The sequence below is a fragment of the Montipora capricornis genome, chromosome 14 (genome assembly GCF_036669925.1).
Source record: "Montipora capricornis isolate CH-2021 chromosome 14, ASM3666992v2, whole genome shotgun sequence".
Lineage (NCBI taxonomy): Eukaryota > Metazoa > Cnidaria > Anthozoa > Scleractinia > Acroporidae > Montipora > Montipora capricornis.
This window is the reverse complement of record NC_090896.1, coordinates 1,157,324-1,170,289: the sequence shown is the minus strand read 5'-3', so window position 1 is coordinate 1,170,289 and position 12,966 is coordinate 1,157,324. Positions and strand designations below refer to the sequence as shown.

The 12,966-nt window shown below is 37.8% G+C and overlaps 1 long non-coding RNA gene across 1 annotated transcript; it reads left to right on the top strand.

Moving 5' to 3' along the window:
- The first annotated feature begins 3,699 nt into the window (after nt 1-3,699).
- Nucleotides 3,700-11,068, top strand: LOC138032476 (uncharacterized). The gene is made up of 4 exons (XR_011128375.1): nt 3,700-3,839; nt 5,883-5,935; nt 8,534-8,603; nt 10,929-11,068. It is a non-coding gene; the product is annotated as an uncharacterized lncRNA (long non-coding RNA).
- The last annotated feature ends 1,898 nt before the right edge of the window (nt 11,069-12,966 follow it).

Below are 12,966 nucleotides of genomic sequence, written 5' to 3'. Positions count from 1 at the left end.
ACAACAACACAATTTACATGATAAAGCAGTGATGTCTGTGTCAATGCAAGGTCACCAGCAGCCTCGCAGCCATTCATAGGCTTGGTCGCTGAGCAAACAACTGTAAAATGGCCTATTTGGGAGCTTATACATGTTTTTAGCCTTTACTTTCGAAAGAAAAGTTTTTTCCCGCCAAAATCCTCACCGCTGTCAACGGAAACTCTCGATTCATAAACAGCCTTTTATTTAAACTACATATTACTGCTGCGTTAAGATTGACAGTCCATTTGTTGAATGTGAAAACGCAACTATACTTAACAAAAACTAACTAGAAAGAAAGAAAGGCAAATGATGATATGCATTTTTTGATGATGCGTCTTAAAATATAAGCATAATTAAGTAGGGTCAACTTTGTCTTGGTCACGCAATTCTCATATAGACGCTCGGTAAACAGGCTCTTAGTTCCTTCTCTACTTCTCTAACTGTGATGATGTATGTACTGTGTCCACTCCGCAGATGTGATCTTCTCTTGGCCGTTGTTAACCGGAAATAAGTTGTAGTCTTTTTGCATTGTTAACGGGAAGTAAGAATTCATTATTTTATTTTTATTTTATTTTATTTTATTAAACTTCGCCTTCTAAATTAACTATTAACAAAACATGACGACGTAAACAAAAAATAAACAAATACTGGGTTAAGGCAGGGTGTCCACAACAGCTGACGCCAATTACTGTGGGCCCAAGATTAACAAAGTTCTAAACACTCGAATAAAATAGTAAAATATGGTAAACTAATAACAACACGAAATAGGCTCCGAAAGGTTGCGTGGCGTATTACATTTTAAGCAGACAGATTTCCAGGTTCTAGGGTCCTCAATATCGAAGCGCGAGAGGAGTGCATCTTTGTAGTATGAGGAGAGCAGAGATTTAAATTGGTTTAGAGTTACATGTTCATATCTCAACTGCAGGGGGAGAGCGTTCCAGATTCTAGAAGTTCTTACAAAAAAAGAGTGCTGATAAGTAGAAGTGCGGCATTTCTTTGGTATGAAAGATTTTGCATCGCTAACGCTTGCTCTAGTGACCCTTATGGGAACAATGCGTTCAGGGGGCACGTCATGTGATACACAAACAATACCATTGGTGGCCTTAAAGAAAAAGACTAAGTCCAAAAACTCATGCCAATAACAGATAGGTAGAATATCAATTGACAAGAGCCTGTCTCTATAGCTTTCCTGACATAGGAAGGGTAGATCTAAAATAAACTTTGAGGCGCGTCGCTGAACGCGTTCGATGCGTCTTATGAGGTCTATTGTTTGCGGAGACCACACTTGAGTGACGTAGCCAAGAGCAGGACGTACGATAGCTAAGTAGAGAGTTCTGCGGGTGCTTGAGCTTTGAACGTCATCGCACATCTACGTATGAGCCCCAGTAACTTGTTTGCCTTAGCGCACTGTTCGAGCGTGTGCTTTTTCCACGTTAAGTCGGAACTAACGTAGACTCCGAGGTCTTTCTCGTGATTGGTGACCTCTAGCGGCTTATCATTTATCTTGTACTGGAACTCAACTGGATTGAACTTTCTTGTGATGTGCTGCTGCTTGCATTTCTTTTGGTTGAAAACCAAGCCTGGGGAGATAGACCAGGCCTCCAGTTTGTCTAGGTCGTTTTGCAGGAAGATAGCGTCGTGTGTGGAGTCAACCCTCCGGTACAGCTTAGTGTCGTCAGCAAATGAGGCCACTTTCGAGTTCACCACAACATCAGGAAGGTCATTCACGCACAAGAGAAGAGTAAGAAATGTGCAAACCGTAAATTTGAATGACCTTTTTTTTAGTCATTCATATTTTTTCCGGCTCTCAACTGCCCAAGTTGTTTGCCTGTCTACTACGATTATCTTTTTTAACTGCCATTTTATGTCCATTCCTCAGTTCTGACCTATTTCTGGCCGTTGTTAACGTGAAATAGCAATTAGCCTAGTGCAACTGATATATCAATATTCAGGCAGGCTACGAGGCTTTATTGCCAAATTTCACGGCTCAGTTCTATTTTCTTTGTCTCAAGTCTCAAGGGAGATTTTTAAACAAAAGAATATTCAAATTTAACCATGAAGCCTTGTAGCTATGTGTGAATATTGAGTAACAAGCGTGATTTTTTTTCTTACTTCCTTTGTTAACTGGAAGCCTTTTGTGCTGGTAATTGGAAATTACAATTCACTATCTAAATCTTGCTGGTATCTGGTACCCACTTGCTTATGGCCATATGGATGGATAGATGCGCTATTCAAATATGAACTCGGAGTTTTTTGTCCCCTCGTGTTTGTTTCACCTGGCCTTGGTGGGTGGGCCACTCTGCCCTCGAGGGGTGTTGCTTCTCTCAACCTAGTCCTTCACTCGGCCAAAATATCACATTGGGATGCAGGACTGCGAATAATCTGGACCCGAAATAAAAAAATATCCAACAAGAACCAACAAGCAAAGTTGGTTTTCTCTGCGTCTGATGGCGGAGTCTGGCAGTGGGTGAGTAAAGCAGTGATCCATTTTCAGTGTTAGTCCTTCGTGAGAGCCATTCTTCCTTCTGATTTAAATTACGCTACACCAATTCACCTTTGATGCAAGCAAATTTGCGTAAGTAAAGTTGGGTTAACCTCGTGTTGAACAATTTATCGAATTCAGCTCCTTCCTTTTAGAAGCTACAATAAATAAGAAAGGTTTCATTCGCGACAATGTTTAGTTTTGATTTTCCCTTGTACATTGTACTTAGGAAACACTAGTCTTGAAGTTCGCTGGAACGCTTCCAATTTTTTTCCCTTAAAAACAACCCAAGGCCCTCATACTTAATCGAGACAGGAATCTTGCTTTTCACCCGGGTTTTCAACTCAGATATAGTTTTTGTGCCATGAGCGAGTTAAAGTGCTTTATGTTGTGAACGTACGTGAGTTTACATGGTACGATAATATGTTCCATTTTATTAAGCAGTCGTACATTGCACCGACTTTAAAACGCTTTAAACTTAAAATTTTCGATTTTGACATATCTTTTCATTTAGAATACCCGGGGTTTTTAAACGTATTTCTTCTGGTCAGCGCTGACAGTATGCAAAATATATTTTTCTTGTTTCATTTGTTGTACAATTCGTGTCCAACAGAGTAAGCTTTTGTTTTTGGCACTGAGTTTGGATGTTGTGCATAATTAATGGTTCTTTTGTAAGCTCTTGGACAGGTTGAACTAATGAAAAAGTGTTTTGCTTGACACGTTTGTGTTCTGAAATGATACGTTCAAGTCTTGTTGTTTTGTTGTTTTATACAGTTTGTTTAAATCCTCAGATAGGCTTAGAGAAACACACTACACGCAAGTAGCCGAGCTACTCTTGGTGTGTAGTGTGGGAACGCTGGATAACAACACTAAAAAACAAACTACACTACGTTAAAAATGACAAACAATAGCAACTTCAGATAACAAAATTTAGGTTTGGAATGAAATAACACAGGATTATGATATATACCGGTGGTTACATCTTATTTTCCTTTACTGTGGACATCCCATCAATAATTAGTACATTCATTCAGGAGCTGCGCATGATGATATTTTAATCCCCACACCCATTCTTGTCTTCTATTACAGTCACAAGCTGTTCTGATGTGCATACAGTGTAGGGATGAGTTAAATGTGATAGGAGGAAAAGCTGTCTGAGGGAGAATCTACTATTTGAAGCCTGCTAAACCAATGAACCTACATCATGGGAAATCACAAATAAGATGAACAACTCTTTGCCAGCTGTTTAACTTGTGATAAGCAGAAATGGCAGAAGAGAAGTACTTGGTCCGTCTCTTGTTGCGGTAAACACGTTCATTGCAGGATCGACTCGATGGTAAGAATTTTCAAATGGTTTCTATGTTGAATTTCGGTTTTGACCTCTAGAAGTTAACTTTCGTACTTGTCCTGTAAAAAGAGCAAGTTCAAACTTCTGAATAATTAGCAACTATTCACCAAAGTGGAGGTGGCTAATGGTGGATATTTACAGAGCCACAAAGCGGCCCGGTAAATATCCATCACAACCCACCGACACTGAGGTGAATAGTTGTTTTAGTATATACTAAAACAGTGAGATAATATAGCACAAAAAGATGATGTTAACTCAGTTATTCATACAATGATTACGACATTTTTGGGCGCAAATTCCAGGCTAATGGCTCGGAGGTGAATAGCAAAGGATATTTGGAGTTTAAGTCGCCAGTCAACACGCGCATTCAACGCTATCTACTGTTTTAGTACATGTAGGTACTAATCATGTTTTGAAGTTCTGGAGATTGCCGTCTGGAAACCTTAAGGTTAACTTAACCTTTATTATGATTGGGATTTTGACGTCACCCCTGTCTCTTCCCACCCTAAACTAAGTACATGTAGATAAATCATTATAAGGAAAAAGGTTATATAAGCATAAATGAGTCATTTTCCCTATCCTGTGATGATATTTTCGACTGTGTAAATGAGTTCTATTTCCAAAAGTGCGGCGGGTCTAAAACACAGGTCACATTCCCCAGGTCACTTGTTGCAGGTCATTGTTTTACCTTTTGGAAAGTAACCAAAACCCTCAATTTGGCTAACCCTAGGCCTAAGGTTGGATTTTAGGCCTAGGGTTAGCCAAATTGAGAGGTTTGGGCTATCAAAAAGGTAAAACAATGACCTGCAACAAGTGACCTGTGGAATGTGACCCATGTTTTAGACCCGCCACCAAAAGTGTACCTATTTTATCTGTCCAGAGAGACTTCAAGATGCTGTTTCATAATACACTGAATAAACGGCAAAACGATTTTTGCTGTCGCGCATGAGAAGAATAAATGCAACATAGTGTGCTGGACATTGGTACAATAGGGATGGCAAGGGTTTGGTTTCTTCTTCATTCTTCATTCAGTGAAGTGTTGTTTTATAAAGAACGTTTTAAAATATCTTGCACGGAAAGACAGAAAACTTTACTTCCTTTGTAACTTAGGAAGGAAGGAAGCTGTTGTTGTAGTGCATTGAATTTTAGTTTTGTTTGATGAAATAAAGCTATTCTTTCCTTTATTGACAAAATAGTCAAGCGCTAGGATTCGTCAATCAACTCAGTATCAGTTTCTCATTAGGAACAACACAGGAACGTTGTTTTTTTTTCTTATCATACATGTACGACCCATGCGGCCGCGCACGCTCTTTCATTGTAAAACTAGAGTTGTGACAATCACCAAGATGTAGTTACACAGTAACTGTTTCCCCTCAAATGTTTTGAAATCTTTTTGAAGGTTTCTCTGTAGTTCTCATATTCCAGGCATAACACTTATTCCTTTACCAGTGTACGAAAAATGAAGCTCTGTTGTTGACTTCGTGATCATTTAAAGGCTGAGTTGTTTTTCTCAATTTCCTTACCAAATTACTTTGTATTTATAGTCGTATAAAAATGACAACTTTCTTTAATTTTCCAGACATGTTTCGACGGTACATCCGTCATCTTCAGTATTACATATTTAGAAATCGCCGTTGAATTTAAAGCGGGCGCGATCTTACAAACTTCGTTACATTGCGTAACATCAATGTTGCGTATTGAAATTGAAATACTTTGTATTTCTTTTTAGTGAACTTAAGAAAAGCTAAGTTCCAAAGGTCTCGACAATTTTCCATAGATTTACTACAGCAATCAAATCCACGGCACGGCACGGCACGGCACGGCATAGTGTTTTTGACATTGGTACAATAGGGGTAGTAAGGGTTTGGTTTTTCTTCATTTTATATAGTGTTCTCTGTATAAAGAACGTTTTAAAATATGTTGACATGTACTGAAGGACAGATAACTTTAATTAATTTTTTCTTCAAAAAGGAACTTGTTGTTCTAGTGTGTTGAAACTTAGTTTTGTTTGTACATGTATTTTTCCTGCAGTAGAAGAATACAGTTATTGCTGTTCAATCAAGGTGCTGGAGCTGATTTTGCAAGTAAGCTTTTAAATTTAAAATCATAGGTGTTTTCCATAGCACTACATTAGCATACTGAATTTATTTATTATTTTAATAAGACTTCTTTGAGTGAAATAAAGCTATTCTTTCCTTCAATGATAAAATATATGTAGTCAAACGTTGGGATTTCGTCGGTCAACTCAGTATTTATTTAGTTCCACATTGGGAATTAAAAACGCAGGAACTTTGTTTATGTTAATAAACTGGTTGTTTCAAATAACTTGATTCGATCAGAAACACTCTTTTCTTTTGGGTATCACTATTTATTTCTTACCAGTACATAACTGTGTCACAGTAGAACCTGGATACGTTATCATTTAGGTGTAAGGTTTTAATGACTGTGATACTTGCATTTAAACAGGGGCCGCTGAGAGGGAGGGCTCCACCCCCTCCCACTTTGTTTTCTCCAAAATCTCTTACCCCTCCCCTCACGCTTCCGTGATGCATATCAAAACCTAGCCCCTCCCCCCTCCTTCCCTCCAAACGTACTCGGCAGCCCCTGTTAAAGGTTTCCACGGAATTAACTTTTACAGGCTGCTATCATCAAAACAAAAGCGTTTCACCTTGTCAAGCCCTTTATTTTCTTCTTTACTAAGGGTTTACTCCATTTTGGGTTTCCTGATTTTCCATACATACTATTCGGATGTGAACTTTGTCGGAGCGTGTAGTGTTCACCAGAAACGATGTAACCAAACATTGATTTGTACACTGTCTTTTTTCGTTAGTATAGGCGTCTCCCAACTTGGGAAAATCAGACCATAAATGAAGTTTTTAAAATCGTTTGCTTGGAGGAGGAGGCTCATACCAGTTTTAACACTTTCAACAAACTGTACTATTTGGAAGGATTGATTCTACCAAACCTTTTCACTTAATAATAGTGTTATGATACCAAATGAGAGACCAATAGATGCTTAACAAGGTGCACTTATAATGTGACGTAACGGGTTACCATGGGTTATCACCTCACGAAAGAAGGGTAGGCTGTAATCATGATAAACAAAAGAGCCACCTAAAACCAACCTATATTTTGTCTTTAAACGCGTATATCTCAAAATCTAACTTGGTGACCCCCATTTTTAGTCGTGGGTATGCGAAGCGTATAAATGACTATGGTTTGGGGTCAGAATATGCCAATTTGTCACTCACTCAGTTGAATTCAAATTGATATGGCGACAATCAATATTGATTTTTCGACGCTTCAGTTTCCAAAGTAATGCCACAACGAAATAATTGTGTTGAATAATCTTCGACTTTTCTTATGTTACCGAACCATTGCTCAATGGGATACTAAAGGTATCACTGTGCTATGTGTGTTGAAAATGAATGCAAAGAGACATTTTCTCGTTGATCTGCCAAGTTCAAAGGTCCACTGGTAGTAGCAAAGGAGTACGCCATGAGATTTCCGTGGACTGGACAGTGACAACTGTGTTCACCAAAAGCCAACCTCTGTTCTTTTAGTTTGTTATTATTTCATCATTCTATTGATTATATTCGATACCTATAAGGTGTACTTGTAGTTTATTTAAAAGCTTAAGGCCCCTAAATGTAAAAGATGGGTATAAAACCACTTGATAGCAGTTTACAAAGATGAGAAATATAGAGATATTTTCGGTATCACCTTGATGTAGTTGAACAGAAACATTCCTTTACGATAAGAACGAACAAACTCACTCTTTCCTCGGTAAATGGCTGTTCTCTGGTACTTTATAGGCTTTTAGGAACCTTCTAAAAGGGTTAAAGGAGCCCAAAATGCCAGTGAGCAATTATTTTCACCTGACTCTTTTGCATCTATAAAATGCAACCTGTTTCATGAGCCGCTCCAGATTTCGTGAAAGGTTGAAGAGTTTTGGAAACAATCCTTGTCTTTACTTTTTCAATAACAATCAAACACGAATTCAGTCATTATTTCCTAACAAGATCAGAAAGCAACTGATTGCAACAGAACTTCCATTTTGTAAGTATTGTATCCACGACTTCTTCACAGTTCTCCTTTGATTTATTACTGGAGAGCGATTAGCATGCTTTGACAAAACTTTCAGCAAAGGTTGAAAAATATTCTCTGGAGCAGATTCATAGTCATCTTCACAACTGAAAAATTTTAAGGTGGCTCTGAATCGGCTCCAGAGATTTTTTAAACTTTGCGGAGAATTTTGTCTTTATAGCGTGCTAATCACTTTTCAGCATTAAAAAAAATGGGGGTCACTGAGTTTGTTTTTGAGATATAATTACTTAAGCACAAAATATAGGGCTTTTTTAAGATGGTTCTTTTGTTGCCATGGTAATTTATTATGTCACGGTAACATGTGCATCTTGTTAAGCAATTATTGGTGTTTGACTTGGTAGCATAACATTGCCATTAAGTGAAATACATGTAATAATACACTCCGTCCAAATTGTTGAGCCACCTTAAAAGGGGCTAATAATAAGTTTGTTATCTTCCAAACATCTAGTCTTTCTTCAGTGACCATTTATCTAATGATACATGTATATCCCTACATCACCAAATATGTTGTAATCGTTTCATTTTGATGTCTAACCTATTAAACAAGTTTTTCTTGGTTGTGACTTTCTCGTCAGTTTTTGAGAAGACATCCCTTAGGACAAACGTTGACTGATCAGTTCACAGCACCGAGTCTTTATGATGCGGGTAAGGAACCAAGCCATCATTGTTCCGACTTAAACTGAAATGGTTTATTCTAAGGCCAGCACAACTTTCAACTTGTAACTTGTTTCAGAAGGTCAAAAAGTTCTTTCAGTGAGTCAATATAATTATTTGAAAAGACGGTTGTGTCAATATAATTATTTGAAAAGACGGTTGTGTCATTTATCCTGTTTGATTAGAGCTGATAGTTGAAGGCAGGACTTTCTCAAGAGGAATAGCTACAGCTTTTGCAGAATTTGCTAGTGGTTATTTAACCCTTTAAGCCCCGAGGGGTTCTCCATTGACGAGTAAAATCGTCTGGCGTTAGACAGAGTAAAATCTATAAGTGCCATTTGGCACTATCGGGGCTTAAAGGGTTAAACGGGGACATAGGTTTTGGATGCTGTTAGCTTAACCCTTTAAGCCCCGAGGGGTTCTCCATTGACGAGTAAAATCGTCTGGCGTTAGACAGAGTAAAATCTATAAGTGCCATTTGGCACTATCGGGGCTTAGGGAAATTGGCCTCCAGTTCTTCAAATGTTTCTGTCTGTCTTTTTTAGGGTATTAACGATAAAGCATTATTTTTAGAAGCATTCTGAGTACAGTGAATGAAGAGTTCTTTATTTTTAAGGGACTAACCGGGAAAAGATTAAATAAATTGTTGCAATCCCAAATTGTAGTTTTCATTTCCCCGCAAACTTTTTGTAATCTTTTTCCTCTCCCATTGTGTTAAGGTTTCTCTCATGTTCTCATATTCTAGGCTAAACACTAAGTTAATTGTTCCTTTCTCATATTACAAGAAATAATGGGTTACGTGTAGTTTTTGTAGTAGAGTAGGAGCTACGCTATTGGTGGTAACATGGCAACGTGAAAAATAGGAATATATTAGTTAAATGAAAAGCGTTCGTTAATACCGTGAGGATTAAGGGTGATGAATTTTTGTTCCAGATTCTTGCAGCTTTCTGTCGTACCTAGATGTAGGAGAGGAAATTGTGCACTGGGACATCTAAACCAAAGCAACTTAATTTAAATGTTCTTTGTTTTAGATGTTCCAGTGCACAATTTGCTCTTCAGTATGGCGGTTTTTGTACCGTGTGAACGCCAGCTGGAAAGGGCCCATTGTATTCTCTAAGTGCATTTGGTTTAGACAAAAAAAGAACTGGTCACAATTTACCACCAAATTCCACCATATTTTGTTTTCCTTTGATCCTTAGATTCCCATAGGTAAGTCGGTAACCCCTCGTCTGATTGCTCGAAAGTGATAAAAGGGTTGAGATATCTCCGCGAAGATAATTTGCACTGAAATAATTTCGAGCTATCACTCAAGTATGGAAAACTAAGTGTCTCCGAATCTGCTTCAGCGAATCTTTGCCGACTTTCATGTTACCACACTTTCATTATTTTTATAAAAGTGAGGACACATTTGAAATTAAATTTGCAAGACGTGTTTCGGTTGTGCAACGACCATCTTCAGTTGAAAGTAGAATTAATTTGAAGTTACATTTGAATTTATAATATGCTAAACAAAGATAAATAACAGCGTGAAATAAATTGAGGTAACAAAAGAGTGTACAATGGAATGTGGTGATTAGAACGAGAGAGTTAAATTAACATGATAAAATTGCTTTTTTAAAGAAGGTTGCTCCCAGGAAATATGTAACGCTTCTTTTATCTCGACCTGGAATTTACCTGTGCAAGCTGTTCTTGCTATGTCAGCGAAACTAGCCGACACCTCTCGACATGCATTCGTGAACACCTAAATAGGGACAGGACCTCACATATCTTTCAACACCTTCAACAATCCGAGGCATGCCGTAACTCCTGCTCTGCTGAATGTTTTGAAGTTGTAAACCGTGCGACCACAAAATTCCAGGTGAAGATAAAAGAAGCGTTACATATTTCCTGGGAGCAACCTTCTTTAAACAAGCAATTATATCATGTTAATTTAACTCTCTCGTTCTAATCAACATGTTCCATTGTACACTCTCTTTTGTTACCTTCTCAATTTATTTCACATTGTTATTTATCTTTGTTTAGCATATTATAAATTCAAATGTAACTTCAAATTAATTCTACTTTCAACTGAAGATGGTCGTTGCACGACAGAAACATGTCTTGTAAATTTAATTTCAAAAGTGTCGTCACTTTTATAAAAATTGTTGTCAGTCTGCTTCTTTCCAGAACTTTCATTATTTTAGTGAAAAAAGCAAATGCAAATGAGAATCCTCTCCCCCCTCACCCCTCCAACTCACAAAGAAAAGAAATATTAAGAGTTCCTTGTGTTTGGCTAATAGTACCTTACAAGTTGTTTTCCCTTTGCTTTCGTTTCAGGTGTCGAGAAGATTTTAAAGGAAAAGTAACTCTCCCACAAGAAAGCAAAGCAGACCATAATACTTTCACCCAAGAGCACCCCCTTGAACAAAGGTTCAAGGTTCACAGTTCACAGTTCACAGTTCACAGTTCACGAGATGCGCTGAAAAGCATGGCCCCCAATTACCCCTCCCCACTTCCTGGCATTACCAATGCCATTTGGTTATATTTGTCTTGTTATTAGAAGGATTGACACTACAATACTTTATTACATAACAGGGATGTTATAGTACCGTGTGAAACACCAATTATTGCTGAACAAGATGCAGTCATTTTTTTGGTGTAACAAGTTACCATGGCAACAAGAAAGCCTTGCAAAAAAAAACACCCTATATTTTGGCTTTAGTTGCCCATATCTGAAAAATGATCTCAGTGACCCCAATTTTTTATTGCAAATAAGTGATCAGCAGGCCAAGACGAAACTCTCTGCAAAGTTTAAAAAAATTCTGTGAAGTGGATTCAGAGCTACATTAAATTTTCAATTATTTAAGGTGGCTCTGGATCCGCTCCACAGAATTTTTTTTAAACTTTGCGGAAAGTTTCATTATGGCATGCTGAGTACATTTCAAAAATAAAAAGGGGGGTCACTGAGTTCGTTTTTGAGATATGAGTAGCTACAGCCAAAATATGGGGTGTGTTTGCAGGGGTTTAGTAACCTTTTACGTCACAAAAATGACGGAATCTTTTTAAGCAATAATTGGTGTTTGATATGGTACCACAACATTGCTTATAAGTGATAGTGTTGAAGTGTCAATCCAAGTTTTAAGACTGGTTTGAGCCACCTTGAATCCTTTTATTTTATAAAGTGCACCTAAACTCAAATATTTTTCATTTCTAATTTCGATCTCTCCACCAAAAGCAAATATATTTTGCCATTTGTACGAGTTGTACCTCAAAATTTTGTTTTTTGTGTGCCACGCAAGTTACGCAAAGTTAGCAAAAGTGGTAATCATTTGGACCCACGACTGAGCTGTCAGAAGCATGGGCCTGTTCTCAATTTTACGTAACAAACTGGTTTGCAATGCAAAAACTCTTTGAAAACTTGAATGCAAAGCAGTTTGTGACCTAAAATTAAGAATAGGGCCATGCCTTTCATAGCACGGTCGTGGGTCCATATGACTGCCATGGCTTGTGCGACACATGAAAAGCAATATTTCAAGGTGAAAATTGCTTTAGGTGGAAAGAATGATCTTGGCAATAAAAAAAAAACTGCCTTTAGGTGCACTTTAAACAAACTCGGTAACCCCTAATCGTGGTAAAGATGCATCTCTGCCAAACTGTTCAATTTTCTCTGAAGTGAATTTGGAGCTTGTACTCAAGTAATTATGGAAAATTTAAAGTGGCTCCGAATCTGCTCCAGCGAGTCTTTCGTAACTTGGCAGAGTTTCATCTTACCACACTGAAAAATTCGGGCAGCTTGAATGGGATTCGAACCCAACACAGTTGGGAGCAATGAATAAAACGTATGTATTAGAAGTGCGGGATATATACAAAAGTTAGAAGTGTTCCTTGCACATATCAGGACAATTTAAGCAGTTGTCTCTTGTAAAACAGACTTAAGTTGTCCTGATAAGTGCAAGAATAACTTCTAATTTATGTCTATAACAAGCACTTCTAACATGTACGCTTACTTACATACTGCTTCAACGGGATTCAAACCCAACCAACTGGGACAGAAAAACACAGTTGGGAGCAATGAATAAAACGTACGTATTAGAAGTGCGGGATATAGACGGAAGTTAGAAGTGTTCCTTGTACATATCAGGACAATTTAAGCAGTTGTCTCTTGTAAAAAAGACATAAGTTGTCCTGATAAGTGCAAGAATAACTTCTAATTTACGTCTATAACAAGCACTTCTGATATGTGTACGCTTATTTACATTAGTGACAAAATGACCTTAAGATATAAGCAGATGTCTGGACAATTTAAACAATTGTCTCTTATAAACATCTGAAAAATTCAGACGGCTCCAACGGGATTCAAACCCAACAAACTGAG